The following is a 22986-nucleotide window of genomic DNA, read 5'->3' on the forward strand; positions in this document are numbered from 1 at the left end:
TTTCGTCACCCCAAAAGAAAACCTCAAACCCATTAAGTACTCACTTCCCTTTTTTCTTTCCTCCCTGGTCCCTAGAAAACCCTAATCTACTTTCTGTCTCTATGAATTAGCCAATTTTGGATGTTTCAAGTAAATGAAATCATAGAATATGTAAGCTTTTATGTCTGGCTTCTTTAACTTAGTGTAATGTTTTCAATGTTCTTCCATGTTGCAGCATGCAATAGAACTCTATTTCTTATGGCTGAACAACATTCTCTCATATAGTTTATCCATCCATTAGTTCATGTATGTTGGGCTATTTACAGCTCTTGGTTATTGTGAATAGTGTTGCTATGAACAGTTTTGTAAAGGTTTTTCCTCAAATACCTGTTTTCAATTTGTTTGGATATATTCCTAGGAGTGGACTTGGTAGACTATTTGGTAATTCTGTTTCACAGCATTAATTTTGTTCCCTTAAGAATTGCAAACTAGAAATGTTAAGTTAGATATAAATTTGTCATATGGCCCAGCAATTCCACTCCTAGGAATCTCCCATGAGAAATGAAAACATGTCCACAGAAAGATTTGCGTAAAAATCTTCATAGCCACACTATTAATACTAGCCAAGTATTAAAAACAATCCAAATGTCAACCGACTCATGAAGAGATGTACAAAATGTAGTGAATTCAAACATGGAATACTAGTATTCATCAATAACAAGCAATAAGCTACTTTTTCCTATGTAACATGGTCATATTGCAACATGGCTGCAACATGGATGAACCTCAAAAACATTATTTAAGTGAAAGAGGCAAGACCCCAAAGAACATATACAGCATTATTCCATTTATATGAGATGTCTAGAATAGGCAAATGTATAGTAACAGAAAGTATATCAGTGGCTGCCTGGGTCTAAGAGTGGACATGGATATTGTTAATAACTGTAAATGGGCATGATGAATCTTGCGGGGTGATGACAGTGTCTTCAAACTGCATTATGATGACAGTTTCACAACTCAGAAATTTTAAAATATTTATTATATACTTAAATGGGTAAATTTCATAATACCTAAATTATGCCTCAACAAAGTTGTAAAAGCAATTACATAGGAGAAAATGAAAAGTAAAAAAACATGCTATTCCTCCATGTTATCCATTGCTACTCTAAGTCCATAAATTCATCATCATACTCAAGAAAAACAGGTTTCTAACAGTTGTCCTTGTCATCTCTCGAATTGTTCTCCACTCAAATTTAATTACATCAAGTCACCACCAGATAATAGGAGAGTTGGACTTAAAGTCAATAGAAATCATGGGTGTGAATGGAGTTACTCAGAGAGAGTGTGCAAGATGAGAAGAAAATAGGGACAAGAAGTATTAGTTAACGTCAAAATTTTCGGGGAAGACAGGAAGATGTCTAGCAAAGAAGACTAAGATGGATGGTCAGGAAGCCAGATGATCAGAAGAGAATGGGGTCTAAGAAGATAAAAGAAGCAGGACCTTCAGGAAGAAAAAGTAATTAACCTTATCAGTTTCCACAGAAGGATGAAATAAAATGAAGGTTGAAAGGAGTTCATTGGATTTTGATATGTAGAAATGTATTTTTATTTTGCAACGAATTAAATAACTCATTAGTGAAAAAGAAACTGTATCTTTCTTTTCTAAGATGTTGGTGAAAGGGCAGAAGATAGGTAAGGGCAATAGTAACTAAAGGTGGAAAATGAAATCATTTATATATCTGTTTGCCACTGGAAAATGCTTGAGAATGTCCATAGCCTGCAGGAAAGTAGAAAGAGCAGTGTTAAAAATACGGAAAAAGACAGAGAAGTACATTTTTAGAAATTAGGAGAAAGGATTCTATCAAGAGCAATCCTGGAACACGATAATTTAAACCTCTTCTGAGATTGGATGAAAACAAATGAGAAGGCTTGCTTACACAGATGAGTACAGGCTTATGGTTGTTAAAGGACTTTACACCCGAGGGACCCAAGTTTTGTTTGTTTGGTTTTACTTGCTTGCTAGTTTTATTTTTTCTTGAGAAGGAGGAGGCTAGGACCAGGTTTGGAATAATTGGTAGGGAGAATAAGATCGATATGAGGGCAGATTTAAACTGGACATTAGCAGCAAAGGAAGGCTAAATGGAGAGACATTGATGAAATGCACTGTTCAGAGATTGGCCGGATAAGGCGGCCATAAGGGGGCAATGGCTTAGAGCCTGGAGTTCTTAGGGAAGTCAAAGAAGAGGAAGAGTGGGACTGATGGAGTTAGAAAATGAAAAGGAGGGTATTACCACTGACCCACTGGAGTTCAAGTCCAGAAGAAGAACAAAACTAGGTTATGATAAGGTTACAGGTGTGGCCATAGGTGTGAAATATTGGGTGGGAGGCATGGAAGAATACAATGTAGAAAAAGTTTGAAGATAGAATGTTGGATAGATTGGTTATGTCGTGTCAAAGTCCTCAGTGACTGAGCAGTGTGAGTGCTAAATTGAAATTCTATAAACCTAAACATCAATCAACAGATGAATGGATAAAGAAAATGTGGTACATATAAGCAATGGAGTACTATTCATCTATACAAAAGAATGAGATCCAATCATTTACAACAACATGGATGGATCTGGAGGAGACAATGTTGAGTAAAGTAAGTCAGACACCAAAAGAGAAACTTGATATGTTCTCACTTATTTGTGGGAGCTAAAAATTAAAACAATTGAACCCATGGAGATAAAAGAGTTGAAAGATGGTTGCTGGAGGCTAGAAAGGGTAGTATGGGGTGGGGTGGACGGAGCTGAAGATAGTTTAATGGATACGAAAATATAGTTCAAAAGAATAAGACCTAGTATTTGCCAGCACAACAGGGTGACTACAGTCAACAGTAATTTAACTGTACATTTTAAAATAATGAAAAGAATATAATTGAATTATTTGTAACATGAAGAATAAAGGCTTGAGGTTATGAATACCCAATTTACCCTGATGTTATTATTGTGTATTGCACACCTATATGAAAACATCTCATGTAGCCCATAAATATATACACCTAGGTACCCACAAAAATATAAACAATTTAAAAAATTTAAAAAGAAACAAAATTGTTTATTTTTATCGGAAAAATTTGTATCAGATAATATGAATGTCAGAGGAAGAATTTTTTAATTTAACTTTTATTTTAAGTTCAGGGGTACACGTGCAAGTTTGTTATATAAGTAAACTTGTGTCACAGGGGTTTGTCGAACATGTTATTTCGTCATCCAGCTATTCAGCCCAGTACTCATTTTCGCTGATCGTTTCCCTCCTCCCTCCCTTCACCCTCTGATAGGCCCCAGTGTGTGTTGTTCCCCTCTATGTATCCATGTCTTCTCATCATTTAGCTCCCATTTATGAGTGAGAACACGCAGTATTTGGTTTTCTGTTCCTGTATTAGTATGCTAAGGATAACAGCCTCCAGCTCCATCCATGTTCCCACAAAGGACATGATCTCATTCATCTTTATGACTGCATAGTATTCCATAGTGTATATGTACAACATTTTCTTTATCCAGTCTACCATAGGTGGGCATTTAGGTTGATTCCATGTCTTTGCTATTGTAAATATTGCTGTAATTAACGTATGTGTTTTTATGACAGAACACTTTATATTCCATTGAGAATATAACCAGTAATGGGATTGCTGTGTCAAATGATAGTTCTGTTTCTAGGTCTTTGAGTAACTGCCATGCTGTTTTCCACAATAGTTGAACTAATTTATACTCCCACCAACAGCATATAAGCATTCATTTTTCTCTGCAGTTCCACCAGTATCTGTTAATTTTTGACTTTTTAAACATAGTCATTCTGACTGGTGTGAGATGGTATCTCATTGTGGTTTTGATTTGCATTTCTCTAATGATCAGTGATATTGAGCTTTTTTTTCATATGCTTGTTGGCTGCATGTACGTTTTCTTTTGAAAAGTGTCTGTTCATGCCCACTTTATAATTTTTTTCTTGTAAATTTGTTTAAATTCCCTATAGATGCTGAATATTAGACCTTTGTCAGATACATAGTTTGCAGAAAACTTTCTTCCATTCTGTAAGTTGTCTGTCTACTCTGTTGATAGTTTCTTTTGCTATTCAGAAGCTCTTTACTTTAATTAGATCCCATTTATCAATTTTTGTTTTTGTTGCAATTGCTTTTGGCATCTTTATCATGAAATTTTTGCCTGTTTCTATGTCGAGAATGGTATTGCATAGGTTGTCTTCCAGAATTTTTAGTTTTAGGTGTCACATTTAAGTCTTTAATTCTTCTTGATTTAATTTTTGCAGATGGTATAAGGAAAGGATCCAGTTATCCCAGCATCATTTACTGAATAGGGAGTTTTTTCCCCATTGTTTGTTTTTGTCAGCTTTGTTGAAGATCAGATAGTTGTAGGTGTGCAGCCTTATTTCCAGGCTCTCTATTCTGGTCTATGTGTCTGTTTTTGTACCAGTACCATGCTGTTTTGGTTACTATAGCCCTATAGTATAGCTTGAAGTCAGGTAGCATGATGCCTGCAGCTTTGTGGGGTTTTTTTTTGTTTGTTTGTTTGTTTCTTAGGATTGCCTTGGCTATTTGGGCTCTTTTTTGGTTCCATGTGAATTTTAAAATATTATTTTCTAGTTCTGTGAATAATGTCATTGGTTGTTTAATAGGAATAGCACTGAATCTACAAATTGCTTTGGGCAGTAGAGCTATTTTAATGACATTGATTCTTCCTATCTATGAGCACGGGATGTTGTTTCATTTGTTTGTGTCATCTCTGATTTCTTTGAGAAGTGTTTTGTAATCCTCATTGTAAAGATCTTTCACCTCCCTAGTTAGCTGTATTCTTAGGCATTTTATTCTTTTTGTGGCAACTGTGAATGGGATTGTGTTGCTGATTTGCCTCTTGCCTTGACTGTGGTTGGTATAGGAGTGCTACTGACTTTTGTACATTGATTTTGTATCCTGAGACTTTGCTGAAATTGTTTCTCAGCTGAAGGAGCTCTTCCAGCTTTTGCCCATTTGGTATGATGTTGGCTGTGGGTTTGTCAGATACGGCTCTTATTATTTTGAGGTATGTTCCTTCCAAATCTAGGCTATTGAGAGTTTTTTTAACATAAAGGGGTGTTGAAAAATTTTATTGAAAGCCTTTTCTGCATCTATTGAGATAATAATGTAGTTTCTTCTTTAGTTCTGTTTATGTGATGAATCACATTTATTGATTTGCATATGTTGAACCAACCTTGCATCCCAGGGATAAAGCCCACTTGATTGTGGTAAGCTTTCTGATGTGCTGCTGGATTCAGTTTGCCAGTATTTTATTGAGGATTTTTGCATCAACATTCATTAGGAATATTGGTCCAATGTTTGCTTTTTTTGTTGTGACTCTGCAATGTTTTGATATCAGGATGATGCTGGCCTCATAGAATGTTAGGGAGGAGCCTCTCCTCATTAATTTTTTAGAATAGTTTCAGCAGGAATGGTATGAGATTTTCTTTGTACATCTGGTAGAACTCAGCTGTGAATCCATCTGATCCTTGGCTTTTTTTGGTTGGTAGGTTATTTATTACTGATTCAATATCAGAGCTTGTTATTGGTCTATACAGAGATTCAATTTCTTCTTTGTTCATTCTTGGGAGGATGTATGTATCCAGGAATTTATCCATTTCTTCTAGATTTTCTAGTTTATCTGCATAGATGTGTTTATATTATCTGATGGTTATTTGTATTTCTGTGGGGTAAGGGGTATTTCCCCTTTATTGTTTCTGATCGTGTTTATTTGGGTTTCTTTTCTTCATTAGTCTAGCTAGCCATCTATGTAATTTATTGATTTTTTCAAAAAACCAACTCCCGAATTCACTGATCTTTTGAATCATTTGTTATACCTCTGTTTCCTTCCTTCCTCTGATTTTTGTTATTCCTTGCCTTCTGCTAGCTTTGGGGTTGGTTTTCTCTTGGTTCTCTCTTTCTTCTATTTGCAAGGTTAGGCTGCTAAATTGAGATCTTTCTAACTTTTCAATGTGGGCATTTAGTGGTATGATTTCCCTCTTAACATTGCCTTAGCTGTGTCCCAGAAATTCTGGAACATTTTATCTTTGTTTTCATTAGTTTCCAAAAACTTCTTGATTTCTGCCTTAATTTCATTATTTACCCAAAAGTCATTCAGGAGCAGGTTATTCAATTTCCAAGTAATTGTATGGTTTTGATTGAATTTCTTAGTTTGGATTTCTAAATTGGTTGTGTTATGGTCCAAGAGATTGGTTTTTATGATTTCTGCTCTTTTGTGTTTGCTGAGCAGTGTTTTATTTCTGATTGTGTAATCAATGTTAAAGTATGTGCCATGTGGCAATGAGAAGAATGTATATTCTGTTGTTTTGGGATGGAGAGTATTGTAAGTGTCTGTCAGGTCCATTTGATCCAGTGCTGAGTTCAGGTCCTAAATATCTTTGTTGATTTTCTGCTTTGATGATCTGTTTACAACTGTCAGTGCAATGTTGAAGTCTCCCACTACTATCGTGTAGAAGTCTAAGTTGTTTTGAAGGTCTCTCAGAACTTGGTTTATGAATGTGACTGCTCCTATGTTAGGTGCATGTATATTTAGGATAGTTAAGTCTTCTTGAATTGAATTCTTTACCATTATGTAATGCCCTTCTTTGTCTTTTTAAAAAAAAATCTTTGTTGATTTGAAGTTTGTTTTGTCTGAAATTAAGATTAATTTAGAGCTTCTGTTTCCTGTCTTAAAATGCTACCCCTGCTTTTTTTCTGTTTTTCCATTTGCTTAGTGGATTTTTCTCCATGCCTTTATTTTGAGTGTATGGGTGGCAATGAATATGAGATGGGTCTCTTCAAGACAGCATACCGATGGTCCTTGGTTCTTTATTCAGCTGGCCATTCTGTGCCTTTTAATTGAGGTATTTAGCCTGTTACCAAAGGATTTTTATTTAGAGATGAAAATGAATGATCAGGAAGTTGCAGTGGAGAACTATGATAAACAATATTGCCTCTCATAACTGTGGCATGAAAAAGTAATGAATGTTTGCATAAAAGAACAAGTGATAAATGCCTGGGAAAAAGGTTTATATTAAGGACAGAAAGTGGAAGCAACAATGGACAAAGAGGTTGAAGATATGGAGCAATTTATTTTCCATCAAATAAGAATTGAAACTAAGAGTTTTGAGAGCATACTGCCTTAGTCAGGGCTTTCCAACCCTGTTCTAGAAGCATGTTTTAGACATGCCTTGGAGCTACTAGGACCTCATAGTTTTCAAAGCCACCCTGAGTTAAACTAAATCCTATTACTTATAGTTGTACTGACACTACGGCTACAATGATGATAATAGTGTTAGAGCATACTCAAACATTTAATTTTGAACTACTCTTATTTAGTTAGATAAAAAGTTAAATTTCTAAAGAGATTAAAGGTCAAAAAATGAAAATTGCTCAGATCCACATTATCCAATAACCTCAGCCTAATAATTGGACTCATGGGAGGTACCTAAGACACAAGATCTCCCTCTTTAAGTGAAGTTAAAAGAACTATAATATGACGTTTGAAGTATAGCATTATATTCTACTTACAACATTATCCATTTGGAAAAAGTGGCCCATGAATAAAAGGACACATAAAAGTTGTCAGGGTGACTTTTCCCCTTCAGTTCAATCTGCCAATCATTTATTGGGTATCTCCTCTTCTTGGCACTGGGCTAGGTACTGGATATCTTGAGATGAACATGACTTGTTATGATAAAAATTATGTTTTATTTTATTGCATTATTATAAATATATCCTAGTGTTGATAGTCACAGAATCTACATCATGGAACTCTCTGAACTCATATCAAACAAGGGTAAAATAATTTGATTAAAGATTTTGCAAGCTACACTGCCACCTATTTGCTAAAATTCTAAAGGACATTCAGAATAAACCTGAAGGAATTCTAGTTCTATAGGATTGGCAGTGCCATTCTCTCTGAGCTTCATTTTGCATCTTTAAAATGGAGATGATAATAATACATACTTCTAGGTTTGTTAAAATAATAAAAAGCATTTTAGTAATGCACTTACAAATATTAGTTATTGATTTTTGGAAACCAGCAACAGACGCGGACAGTTTGCCTTGCTACAGTCTATTTTACTGACAGCGTTAAAACACATCAAAAGTGGACTATTTATTTGACATTTGCACATCATGGCTGAGCAAAGGCTTAAAACCACAGATAAAATGAGTATGTTATGCTTTAATTTGTAATATAAAAGAGATGATTTACTAAGTTTTTTGCTTTCCTTTTATGTCAACAGCTGTATGAAAAAGCCATTGGTCTAAGAAATAGAGAATACCAGCTTTCTGTTGTCTAGCAGGAAACCAGTCAACAGTGGAATAAGGAGGCTTTCTGAAACATTACCAGGCTGTTGTTGAACCTAAAGTCACGAGCTAACCACATTCTTTAGAATCAGCCTTCAAAGACAGAATTTAAATTGGGCAGTTTCACAAAAAGAGAGAAAGCAGAAATTTGGTGTTTTACAAATTTGGATTAGGAGTAATATAGTCAAGATTTAATGTTCATTAAAAGAATAAGCGATAGAATTGACTAGGGTTCACTCCTGAGTATAAAACACTTTCTCATAAATTTCTGACAATTTTTATTTATTAATGACATTGCATTTATGTTTTTTCTTTTCTCTCTCAAATTAGACACACTTGCAAATCATTTAAAGTATAAAGAATTATAACTGTGGCCTCCTATATCTAATTTTATGAGTCTTGAAAAAGTTTAGTGACATTTTGTTTAACATAAGTGTTTTGTTACTTGACCAAAGTAAACATGATTTTTAGGCCCTTAAAGGCATTCAACATCTCCAATATAAATGTCTTTGCAAAGAAAATACTTTTATAATTCTCTAAATCATTAAGCCCCAAAAATACTTACTAAAAAAGACAAAACATTCACATGATGCAAAAAGAACAGACAGCTATGTGTTATTGTTAATGCACCATAAGAAAATACGGTAAACATTGAAATTTCAGAATAGTTTGAATGGGTAATTTCAGTTTGTTTACAGCAGGGCAATCTTATGTTCAAAGCAAACCTTACACATAAATCTTGGGTATAAGACAGAAACCATTGAAACTGCTCCCTGAAGTCCAGGTACAGACTCCTTGGCCTCCAGAAACACAGGGGAAAGTAATGATTTGAATCCCATCAGTGCCCCAAGGTGGGCCACCAGGGCTTTGGAGTGTGACAGATAGGTTCTCATCATACCTACACTATTAGCTGTAGTTACTTACCTTCTCTAAAACTTAGTTTTTCCATCTAAAAATTAAGATAAACTTACCTCACAAGGGGTTGTGTAATTTTAAATAAGTTAATGTAGGGAAGGCCTTAATTTCAATTATTTCTTGTGATTATAGCAGGGTTACTGCTCTTTCAAGGGAAATATATAGTCTAGGAGAGCTGTGGGCCATTCACGATTTGTTTCCCCACCTGTATCTTTATCAATATCTACAGCAATAAATCTCAAGAAAGGTCTGGCTGCCCAGAGGGGCATGTATCCCACTACCCACCAGATGCGAACTCCTGGGTTGGACAGTCATGTGGACAAATAAGAGTGCTGCAGAGATGTTAACATGATGAGTGTGACTGCCTTAACCCAGACTGGCAGCAGAAGGAGGGATGAAGGATGGTGTCCAGTTTCCTAGATTATTCCTAGGAGAAACAGTGGTGATATCCTGTAGGAAGAGGTTTCTACAATAACGGGAATGAGGTGGGGCATTGACCAGAAGACAGGAATGGAAACAGAAAGGGATCTGGAGGTGGAAGTTGTGTTGGGCATAGAAAAGACTGCAAGCAAAATTTGAATCGAGCATGTTCATCCAAATTGTCATCTCCCAGGAATGCAATCTAGTGAGGCAAATCCACCAAAGTATTATTGATTTCCCCATGTTGATCACTGAGTTGGCCTCAAGTGTTGGGGCCACAGGAAGACACAGGTGTCAGGAAATGCACCCCTGGCAGAGGTTAATGACTTCCACTTCCAAGGTCTCCCTCCTGTCTGCTTGCATTTGACTGTCCTTAGGCTGCAGGTTCTTCAGGCTGAGATATTCTGGTCACTTTCTCCTAGAACAAAAGACTCTATGTGGCCATTTCTCAACTTTTGTGATCTCCAAGTACAGGTGTTTACTAGTTCTTGATTACCTTTTCTTGATATCATTTGCAGTTTGTCTCCTTAGCTAATAAATCCTTTATATTGCTTCTTCAATTAGGTGATCTTTCCAGAAATTTCTTTTTTAAAGTATGCCTGTATTCTTACTACTGGAATGCAAATACTTCCTTAATAAACATAAAAAAGCATTAGTGAAACTTAAAAAGAAAATGACAAGTTTCAGAAATTCAGATTTAAGTAAAATAAATACAGACATCTTATTCATAATTCTTGACAAGTACAAATACTTTTTTGTAGTTGTGACATCGTGGAGAGATATTTACTTACTTACTTACAAATTACTCAGCTTCCTTTTTTCCCAAGAAGTTTGTGTTATTTCTGAATCTAGATGTCCCAATATTCTGAACAAAATAACTGGAATTTAAGATTCAATTCTGTCCTCTAATTTATAAGATTCTTGTGAATATGATTTAAGCTTTAAGAAACTCTATAAATAAAGTCACTAGATGAAATACTTTCTATGTAAGCAAACTAAATAATCTCTAGAAGCTGATGAATAGTTTTTTTGTATTCTGGGAAAAGGTCTCCCAAGCTTTTCTTGAAATATTGAAATGCTAAACCTGTTCCTTAAAAAAAAAAATCATACAAGAAGGCATGCTTTAGAACAGCTAGTTATTGTATTATGGTTAAACTCTTTGATTTTGCAGAAAAAGAACAAAAGGAAGGACTTTATCGACTTTAAACATGTAAAACAGCAATAACTAAAACAGAAATAACATATAAGTTAATGGAGGCTAACTCTCCACTGCCTAGATGATAATGGTTAACTTAGTACAGTCTACATTTGGAGGACGTGGAGTAGGTACAATCCTGGCTCCCCAGGCTTACAAACTGAGCGATCTAAGGCAATCTATTACATCTCCCTCAATCTTAGTTTTCTGATGTATAAGTTGGTTAGTAGTTAAAATCTGCTCACAAACAAAACGGGATAATGTTCACAAAATGTCTGGTAAAAATTAAAGATTTAATAAATATTAACTGTGACAATATTATACATAGTAATTAAGATGAAAAGAAAAAGTTCAAATTAATGAAGAAGGGATGAATTATCAAAAACAAATGATACTGACAATTTTTTTGTTGTTGTTGAGATAGAGTCTCACTCTGTTGCCCAGGCTGGAGCACAGTGGTATGATCTCAGCTCACTGCAACTTCCGCCTCCAAGGTTCAAACAGTTCTCCTGCCTCAGTCTCCTGAGTAACTGGGATTACAGGTGCCTGCCACCATGCCCAGTTAATTTTTTGTATTTTTAGTAGAGGTGGGGTTTTGCCATGTTGGCCAGGCTGGTTGCAAACTCCTGACCTCAGGTGATCCGTCCGCCTCAGCCTCCCAAAGTGCTGGGATTATAGGCATAAGCCACCACGCCCAGCCTCTAACAAACTGTATTTGAAAATACATTGTTAAACCCTTGCCTCACAATAACCACCAAAATAAACTCAAAATTGATTGAAGAATTCAAGAGGAAAATGTGAAGAACTTTTAGGTAATATTTATCTAATATTGGAGAGAAAAAAACTGTATAAATAAATGGAAGAAATTAGAAAGAGAAAAATATAGATTCTGTATAATAAAAAAACTACTATAACATTAAAAGACAAGAGAAAAATTGCTAAAAATTATTTGCCACAATATGAAATGATATGTCATTATTTTTAATACATAATAAATACCAACAAGTCAATAGGAAAATAAACTCTCCTAAAGAAGTATGGCCAGGAGCACAAAAAACCATTATAAAGTCTGATAAATATATGTAAAAATTATTTATTAGTAATTAAGGAAATTCACTAGTAAACCAGGAAATCCAACTTCAAGGACAAAAAGTTCCATTTTATATTTAACAACATGCTGAAACAATTTTGTGAGATTTTTACTTTTCATTTATAGATTTTAAGAGAATACTTAATTCTGGCAAGAGTTTAGGAGATTCCTGGTAAATATGCCAAATGGCCTTCCTCTGAAATGTATTAAGAACTTTAAAATAGTTCATATACTTTAACCCTTTAAGGACTTTGACCTGAGGAAACATCGAGACACTGACTATGATTTTTGTTCTCCAAAGCACTACTTTCAAGCCTCAAATCTCAGACGCAATCTAAACCAGTGTGTCCCAACACCTTCACATCAAAACAAACAAAGGAAATAATAATATTTGTACAGTACACAGAGAACCTAGAATAGGCTGCTTGCATGGAATGAAAGTTCAACCAGTGACCAGAAGGACTGGAACACTGAGGTCCCAGCATATCTGTCACCAGTCCCAACGATCAGTAGCCTGGAACAAACGATTTGGGTGTATCCAACCTAAAAACCTAACATTAAATCAAGTATGGCAGCTCTATGTTATGCTGTAACACCAAAATTAAAGTCTTAAACTTCTGAAAGGTGAATAATAAGAGGCTACGTGGTCTAATTGGTGCAAAAACAGATAAGGCTGCAATAAAGCACAGCCGTTAGAACTAGACTTAACAGATAAATTTTATGTAAGAATGTGCTTATTGCCTTTAGCTTGTAAGACAGACTTTTTTTTTTTTTTTTTAACTTTCGGAATAACAAAACCATAGTGGGAAAAAAGAATATGCTTATGATGTAATATAAAGAACTGCAGAATGTAAGGCTTTTTATATTCAATTTTAAAAAGAGTTTGATTTCTGAAAAATGACTTTTTATTCAATATAACCTAACAGTCAACATCCTTTCAATATAAACATATAAACATAATCATTTTCCAAATGTTCTTTTAATATACATATTAGTCAACATAATATCAGGAATATAAAATATTTTTTCAGTTTGTTTGAATCAGCACACTCTTCAGATTCAGAAAACAAATATGGTCACTTTTTACAATAAGCAGAAATATTATCTTGATTAGATGAATGTGGTTAAAAGGTAAAAAAGGTAAAAAAAAAATGCGTAAGCTTCTGTAGGGAAGCACTCAGAATCCACCATTTTATGTAATCTATGTAGTTTTCTTAGCTGAAGAAGGAGAGGAACATGTAAAGGAAACTCCCTTGTGGGTAATTTCAGGTTTTTCCATTTCCACAAGGGATTGGATATTAACTTAATGTGTTTCCCAGCACATATCCTGCACAATTCACAGTCAGAGCTATAGGGGTTTACCTCGAAACACAAACATAATCCATACTGCTTTTTTCTCTTCAGCCCATTTCTACTGCAATCTAATGAAATTTGCAGCAGGTGACGATCACTTTAATAAAGAATTAGCAATAACTTCAAAATACTGAAAATGTAAAATTATGGTTTCCCTTTTGCTCATCACGTTCCGAACTAACAGACTCATGACTGGGATCTCATGCTGTCATATATCTCCTTGGGTATTATTTGCCTAGAAATTAATTACACTTGCTCTGCATTAATGTATATTAGGCCACACTCCCTTCCCATTATTTTAAAAATTAAAGGCAGAATTTAACTGATACAACAAAATAATGTCATACTTTTATTAATGGAGAAACAGTGAAATTATGTAAAGGGATTGAATTAATTACCAAAATCATTATCAATGTTTAAACATTTATTATGTCACACTTTATCATCTTTGGTCATTTTTTCTCTATGCAAATGTAACATTTGCAGAAATTACATTTTCAAACTCATAGATGTTTTTAAAAATAATATTTACATAGGTCTGGGCAAATATTTTCATCCTTAATATGTCAGAAATCAACAGACCTGAAATGTCGAAAGGAAAAATGCCACCAGATCCCAAACTTTGGTTAGATAACTTGCCTAACATAGCACTTAATTTTGAGCAGCTTTACTGGCATCTTAGCCTATGAGTCATAAAGGCCAAGTGAAATTCCACAGGCCAGAAGAAAAAGAAATAGAAAAAACCTTTAGGATTGAGCAAAATATGTACTAGTCACAGTTCTTTAACATAAATTTCATTGCTACAATTAGCCACCAGCAATTTGCCAACACTATCTTTCAAGGGACAAAATTCATCATAATTTATTACTTCTATTTGGTGAGATTATAATGAACATTCATTTCTTTTTCATTTTGCAAGAGTACAAGTTGAAATATGTTTAATCTTAATTCCATAAATGCTAGCTGTGTGCCTAGTTTTCCATTATAGATGTACAATGCAGGAAAAATTGCAAATTGTTCATTAATTCATTCACTCAACTTTGCTTCTATTGCTCAACTATTTAGATCAATTTACACAAAATCACAAACCCTCTAAAATATGTGCAACAATTTATGTACGATAAAATTATACTTGAGTTTTAAAAAAGAATCTGGAACATGTTTTATTGGAAACATTTAAAATGTTAAGTTGTGAGTATGATGAAACAGACAAAATGTTTCTGTGGGCAGGTTTGTGTGTACTGTGTAGCAATATTAATAAGAAACAAGATATAAAGCAAGAGTACCAAAATTCATAGTTAAATACATAGTGCAAAGGCCCACTAAAGAACTATTCCTAACCCATATTTTACACAGGAATTGTATGAGTACATTTTATACAGGAATTGTATGAGTACACTTAGGCTTCCTGTCAAGCCTAAGTGATGATTTTATAATTTTATGTCTTTCAAATGTATAGATTTTTAAAAATTATTTTTGACAAATCTCACCTGGAATCAAATGTATAGATCTTTTTATGAATGCCTTACAACAGAAGAGGTAAAGATCTGGGAAAGAAGAAATGGGATAGAGGAATGAATCTCCAAGAAGACACAGTATTTGGCCTGAAAGCAGTATGTATGTTTCTGGAGAAAAGAAATAAAAGGCATTTGTGCAACTTGCATATTGAGAAATGTCATATGACTTCAGCAGATTACCAAAGTCTCTTTAAGTCTTAGCAGTCAATGCTCATTGTGTAAAATTCCTTTTTTAACATAATTCCCAAAAGAATCCAGTACTTATTGTAAGAGGATTCCACTCTGCTAAGTAACATTCAGTCACTGAATAGAAATACAGGAGGGACTCTGTTGACCTATGTACTGCATTGGCCAGATAAAAAAATTAAAAATTAACAAAAAGTAATTCATCTAATTATTTCTTGTAAAAAGAAATTCACTTAGGAGCAATGCTCTTGCTGTCCAATCTTTCTGAAATTATGCATAAGTTGTATGTGTTACAGAAGATATATGCATAGATGCTTCATCTTCATGTTTTCCAATTATAGTTGTGAAAAGAGTATATTTGCATCTTATCCAAATTCATTATTTTTTAAGTTTCTATCCACGGGACCTTGGGAAATATGGCATATGTGAGAAATTTCAGTGTCACACAATCAGATCCAAACTTCACTACTTGTGAGTAGAAGTCGAAAGAATCAGGAAGAGTGAAAAGGGAAAAAGCTATTCATTTGTTCCTACAGTAAAAATAAAAAGAATGTTTTATATACTAATCAACAAAACATAATGATATGGTTTGGCAGTGTCCCCACCAAAATCTCAACTTGAATTGTACCTCTCAGAATTCCCATGTGTTGGAGGGATCCAGGGGGTGGTTATCGAATCATGGGAGCTGGTCTTTCCCATGCCATCCTTGTGATAGTGAATAAGTCTCATGAGATTTGATGGGTTTATCAGAGGTTTCCACTTTTGCTTCTTCCTTATTTTCTCTTGCCATTGCCATGTAAGAAGTGCATTTCACTGACTGCTATGATTCTGAGGCCTCCCCAGCCATGTGGAGCTGTAAGTATAATTAAACCTCTTTTTCTTCCCCGCCTTGGTTATGTTTTTATCAGCAGCATGAAAATGAACTAATACAGTAAATTGTACCAGTAGAGTGGGGCATTACTGAAAAGATACCTGAAAATGTGGAAGCAATTTTGGAATTGTGTAGTAGGCAGAGGTTGGAACGTTTGAAGGGCTCCGAAGAAGACAGGAAAATGTGGGAAAGTTTGGAATTTCCTAGAGACTTGTTGAATGGCTTTTCCCAAAATGCTGATAGCAATATGGAAAATAAAATTCAGTCTGAGACGGGAACTTGTTGGGAACTGGAGCAAAGGTGACTCTTGTTATGCTTTAGCTAAGAGACTGGCAGCATTTTGCCCCTGCCCTAGAGATTTGTGGTACTTTGAACTTGAGAGAGATGATTTAGAGCATCTGGAGGAAGAAATTTCAAAGCAGCAAAGCATTCAAGATGTAACCTGGGTGCTGTTAAAGGTATTCAGTTTTATAAGAGAAGCAGAGCATAAAAGTTTGGAAAATTTGCAGTCTGATCAAGTGATAGAAAATAAAAAACCATTTTCTGGGGAGAAATTCAACCTGGCTGCAGAAGTTTGCATATGTAGCAAGGACCCTAATGCTAATCCTCAAGACAAAATGTCTCCAGGGCATATCAGAGAACTTCCCGGCAGCTCCTCCCATCACAGGCCCCGGAGGCCCAGTAGCAAAAAGTGGTTTCGTGGGCTGGGCCCAGGGTCCCTGTGCAGTGTGCAGCCTAGGGACTGGGTGCCCTGTGTCCCACCTGCTCCAGCCATGGCTGAAAGAGGCTGACATACAGCTCAGGCTGTGGCTGCAGAGGGTGGAAGCCCCAGGCCTTGGCAGCTTGCTCATGGTGTTGAGCATGTGGGTGCACAGAAGTCAAGAATTGAGGTTTGGGAACATCTGCCTAGATTCCAGAAGATAAACGGAAATGCCTGGATGCCCAGGCAAAAGTTTGCTGCAGGAGCTGGGCCTGCATGGAGAACTGCTAGGGCAGTGCAGAAGGGAAATGGGGGATCGGAACTCCCACACAGAGTCCCTACTGGGGCACCACATAGTGGAGCTATAAGAAGACAGCCATGGTCCTCTAGACCCCAGAATGGTAGATCCACTGACAGCTTGCACTGTGCTCCTGGAAAAGCCACAACCACTCAACATCAGCCCATGAAAGCAACCAGGAGAGAGGGTGTACCCTGCAAAGCCATAGGGGTGGAGCTGCCCAAGACCATGGGAACCCACCTCTTGCATCAGTGTGACTTGGATGTGAGATCTGGAGTCAAAGGAGAGCATTTTGGAACTTTAAAATTTGACTGCCCCACTGGATTTCAGACTTGCATGGGCCCTGTAACTCCTTTGTTTTAGCCAATTTCTCCCATTTGGAACAACTGTGTTTACCCAATATCTGTACCCCCATTGTATCTAGGAAGTAACTAACTTGCTTTTGATTTTACAGGCTCATTGGCAGAAGGGACTTACTTTGTCTCAGATGAGACTTTGGACTGTGGACCATTGGATTATTGCTGAAATTAGTTAAGACTTTGGGGGACTGCTGAGAAGGTGTGATGATTGGTTGTGAAATGTGAGGACATGAGATTGGAGGGGCCAGGGGTGGGATGATATGGTTTGACTGTGTCCACACCCAAATCTCAACTTGAATTGCATTTCCCAGAATTCCCATGTGTTGTGGGAGGGCCCCAGGGGGAGGTTATTGAATCATGGGGGCCAGTCTTTACTGTGCTATTCTCGTGATAGTGAACAAGTCTCATGAGATCTGATGGGTTTATCAGGGGTTTCCGCTTTGCTTCTTCCTCATTTTCTCTCTCTGCTGCCATATAAGAAGGGTCTTTCACCTCCCGCCATGATTCTGAGCTCTCCCCACCCATGTGGAACTGTAAGTCCAATTAAATGTCTTTTTCTTCCCAGCCTTGGGTATGTTTTTATCAGCAGCATGAAAATGGACTAACACGCACAACATCTGGCAAGATTAAAAATAATCAAATCTACCTCCAATCTAGCTCAACAAACACTTTATCAAGATAACTCCAGAATTATCAGAGTCTCTAACTTTTGGATCAAGCTTGCCACAGATATTTTTTTCTTAGACATATACTTTTTTCCCTTTTGCTTTCTTTCTCAGTAGTTTCCCCGTCCCAGGATCTCTTTTCATACTGTTCTGGTTTCTCAGAGTCCTCCAATTCAGAAAAACCTTAGCAAGGCTAATCTCTTATACTGAAATGTACTGATCCCTTTCTCTCATAAAAAATTACCTGTTCTGATCCAGTCCCTCAAACTGTTGCTTTTCACTACCTACTTCATCCAGTGAATAATTCTACCTTTGATATTGACGGCCAGGCATGGTGGCTTACACATGTAATCTCAGCACTTCGGGAGGCCGAGGCGGATGGATCACTTGAGGTCAGGAGTTCAAGGCCAGTCTGACCAACATGGTGAAACCCCATCTCTACTAAAAATACAAAAATTAGCTGGGCGTGGTGGTACATGCCTGCAGTCCCAGTTACTAGGGAGCCAGAGGCACAAGAATTACTTGAACCCAGGAGGCAGAGGTTGCAATGAGCTAAGATCGCACCACTGCACTCCAGCTTGGGTGACAGAGCGAGACTCCATCTTAAAATAAAATAAAATAAAATAAAATAAAATTAAATTAAATAAAATAAAATAAAAAATAAAAAGATATTGACTACTGATAATGGCCTAATACTTATCCCCTTTTCATTGCAGGTGTTAACAGTGACTAAGTGCCTAAATACAAATTTGCAAATAAGTACCAATTGTATGGACCCCAACAAGTTCTATGAAAGACAGTTTGGGCACTGGGAACCATGAGTTTTTGTCCTGCCCTCTCTATGTGACCTGGGACAAATCACAAGATCTTTTGGAAGCTTAGTATGCTCATCTGAAGCTAAGGAAGCACTACTTCACAGTGAGGTGGTCAGGATAAAGTGATAAGCCACGAAAATGACAAAATTCAGACACCATTGGTGTTAAATATGTGAAGCACTTAATGATTAAAAAGTGCTGTACAAATATGTGATATCATCACATATTGATATGTGATATCATCCTAGTCAATTTTATATATTTTCCCAAGTATATAAAACTCTCCAGGAGAAGAATATACCAAAAGCATAACTTTTAGTAAACCCTGGGCATTTTAGGAAACCTTTTTTACAGAAGTCTTTTACATTTTCTTTTCTACTTTAAGAAATGAGGACCAGTTACATAAAGTCTTATGAGAGTTGGATTATAATGAGCTAGTCATTACTGGCTAATGAATACAATAACTTTAAAAATGTACAAGGAAAGAAGAAAAAAAGCCAGCAAAATATTTACTATCAATGATCTTTCTTAATTATCTTCATCTTCCCTTCACACCCACATGTTTATTTAATAATTTTATATCAAAATAGATTTTTTAAGATAAAGGAAACTCATTCCTGTAATCCCAGCACTTTGGGTGGCCGAGGAAGGAGGATTACCTGAGTCCAGGAGTTCAAGACCAGCCTGGGCAACATAGCTAGATTCTGTCTCTACAAAATATAAAATTTTGTCAGGTGTGGTGGTGCACACCTGTAGTCCCAGCTACCCAGGAGGTTGAGGTGCTGAGGTGGGAGGAATGTCAGAGCCCAGGAGGTCAATGGTGCTGTGAGCTGTGACAGTACCACTGAATTCAGCCTGGGTAACAGAGCTAGACCCTGTCTCAAAACAAAACAAAACAAAACAAAACAAAAAGCATTTGAAGCAAAAAAAAAATTGCATAAGAAATTATGCAATTCAAAATCATTGATATTAAGTGTTCATCAATCATTGATCTAAAATAATGCATTATATTTATGAAGCTAAGAGGTCATAATCAATACCTGCTGTTTGGTATTGTCTTTTCACGGTTGTCTTTTTGTTGATTTACTAAACGGCTTTACCTGACAAATCCAGTTTTAACCTGCATAGGCTGTATATATACCAAGAGGCAGTCCAGAAAAAGAGAGAGCAGAGAGGGAGAGGGAAATTCCAGAAGAACGACTTGCTTATTTGGAGGAGGATAAAAATTCAAATATAAATGCTGCCTCTACATCACTTAAATATTCACAAAATATTCAATAAGTATTCCAAGCACAGGGTAAGCCACTAGGAAAAAACAGTTTCCAAGAGTCCGTTCCCCGCTTATTAATATACAATACACAACATGGAAAGTTAGCAAATAGAGACAGCCTGTGTTGAAACTACCCTAAATGGTTTTCAACATTTGTGGCATATTTATATTTGTACAGGATATGACTCAAAATTTGCTTTGAAGTATTTTATGTTTCTTACGGTAATAAAGAAAAAAAGTTGCTTTGTTCCAATTCTTCATTAATATTTAGATAAAGTCACAATTTTCTTCTTGATTTATTAAAAATGCTATCCCAAGAAATACTACAGAAGTATTTTTAGGAAATCTACATCTAAAATATCATCATTTTAACAAAATTAACTTTGATTTTAACCCATGCCTTCCTCAAAATAAAAGCAGCTGCCATCTAGAAATTGTCTGCTTCAGGGTCCTGACATTCATTCATTTATTCATTTATTGTTTTTATTCCACTTAATTCCAAAAAGATTTAAATGTGTAATATGATATTAAGTGGAATCAGATAATTTTTAATGCAAAATCTAATGAATGTAAATAAAAACAAACAAAGTTGACCTATAACAAACTTTTGCACTGGGAAAGCACTGTGTGAGTACAGTGGAAAAAAGCAAAGATCTCTAAGAGCCCATTTGAAATCACTCATGAAAAGTTTGGTAAAATGAATCCAATTTCTTTTTTTTCTTTGCACTTTTATGTATTATTAAGGAAGCCAAATACTATAGACGGGATATATCTTGATTGGAGTAAATGAGTAGAAGAAGAATCTAATGGTATATGTTTAGGCCTGATGGAGAAATATGAACTTTGTGGAATTCACAGCTGATAACCTTTGCAAAAAGTGATGAACGATAGATTATCACAACCTAAAGGACAACATAACATCATGAGGTTATGGAGAAATACTAAAGTTTATAAACGGCAGAACATTTCTTAAAAAATAAAATTACTGCAACAGTAGGCTATAATCCCCAAATAATATTTGTTCCAACCACATACTTCATTGTACTCTATGTGAGAACATTATTTGGAACCCTAAATTTGGTTGTGGCATAACTCACATGTTACAGAGGACCTGGCAAACAAGGATATGTTCAGAAAACGCATCAAGGTACTGATATTTCTTGTAACTACACAATGTAAAAGCATTGGTTAAAAGAATGGACTGTGTTTTGACCTAAAAATTTAAGTCTCATTTGAGACACACTGGTAGCTTCTAGTATCTGAACATCAGTTAATTGTAAAAAGGATTAGGTTTAAGCTATCACTCCCTGAGTAGAACTAGGACCAATGTTTCTGAGGAATGGAAGACAATATCTAACAAACAGGAATAAACTGTTTCTAAAAGAAACAGAAAAGCACTAAAAATATTAAGGATGTACAGTAGAAGGAAAATTGACTAGTCCCAACTCCTGATATCACTGTTCTTTTAACTTTAGGACTTTTAACTTTTAACTTTAGTTTTAACGTTTAACTTTAGTTCCTTAGCTTCTCTGAGTTTCTGTTTCCTCATCTATAGGTTAGATATCACTGCATTGAATACAGGAGTGAAAACACCACAGTTGAAAATGCCAAGGTAAGAGATGGGAAATGTTGAACTGGATAGTTACCGTGATTTTTTCTATTTCTAAGATTTTACCATTTTGTAGTAAAGGAAAATATAATAGTTTTTATCTTATGGTGAGGAATTATTGCTAAACTATGCATTCAACATACGTATATGTGTGTGTGTGTGTGTGTGTGTGTGTGTGTGTGTGTGTGATATTATGGGCCTACTGTGTGTAGTTACTCCTCTAGGGATGTGGAAGTGAAAAATATGTACAAAAATTCTTGCCATGATAGACCTTATATTACAGTCGAAAGAAATGAACAGTAAAACAAATAAGTAGATTACATCACACAGTAGAAATCATAAGTACTGTATAAAAAATAAAGAAGGGAAATGCAAAATTTTAAATAGGGTCAGATAAAATAACATCTGAGCAAAGATACATTAATTTCATCAATAATTTTTAAAATTAATTTTATTATCAAGTTCATTGGAAAACTTGGCGCCTTTTACCAAATATTATGAGATGAATAATGTTTAAAATCATGTAATCTCATCACAGAGTGTTATGGGTTGAACTGTGTTCTCCTAAAACTTCATATGTCAAATTCCTAGCCCAAGTACCTCAGAATGTATTTGGAAATAAGGTCTTTAGAGAGGTAATTAAGTTAAAGGATGTTATTAGGGAGGGCCTCATTCAATATCACTGGTGATATTTGTGATATATCACTGGTGTTAAGTGATTAGGACACAGACACGTACAAAGGGAAAAAACTGTGAAGACGCAGGGAGAAGACATTCATCTACAAGGTACAAAGGGAGACCTCAGAAGCAACCAGCCCTGCCAACACTTTGATCCTTTATTTTTGCCTCCAGAATGTTGAGAAAATAACCTTTTTTTATTTAAGCTACCCAGTCTTTGCTACTTTGTTATGGCAGCTCTAGCAAATTAATACAGAGAATATAGACACATACAAACCCAGTCCAAATATTATGTTTAAGATAATGCATGATTGCATTAGTTATTTTTATAGAAACTCAAAATATTTTATGAACTTTAGCATTTATAAAAAAATATTTTTAGTTAGAATTTGTACAGAATTTCAGGTTTTTCTATTGATTCTTTTAACCTTAAATCGCATTAAAAATCTTAAACCTAATAGTTCTCTCCCAAAATACTGTATGGAAGATATATAGTTTAACAAACATATTACAAGGACTTCACAACTAAAAATAGCATAAGTCATATGTAAACTTTCAGGATATGCAAAATATTTGTTTTACTACCAAGGTAAGTATAGTTAAACTTACTGAAGTTTAACATGGCAGCTCATAACCTTTTAGCGTGCTCACATGCACAACAAGCAAGCAGCTAATAACATCAGAACTTCAGTTTTCTCATCTAG

General features: G+C 35.5%; 1 protein-coding gene across 3 annotated transcripts in view; it reads right to left on the reverse strand.

Moving 5' to 3' along the window:
- Positions 1-22986, reverse strand: part of C9H8orf34 (chromosome 9 C8orf34 homolog) — a 475930-nt gene that overhangs the window by 69413 nt on the left and 383531 nt on the right. The gene's annotated exons all lie outside the window — the stretch shown is intronic.

This window comes from Rhinopithecus roxellana, chromosome 9 (genome assembly GCF_007565055.1).
Source record: "Rhinopithecus roxellana isolate Shanxi Qingling chromosome 9, ASM756505v1, whole genome shotgun sequence".
Classification (NCBI taxonomy): Eukaryota; Metazoa; Chordata; class Mammalia; order Primates; family Cercopithecidae; genus Rhinopithecus; species Rhinopithecus roxellana.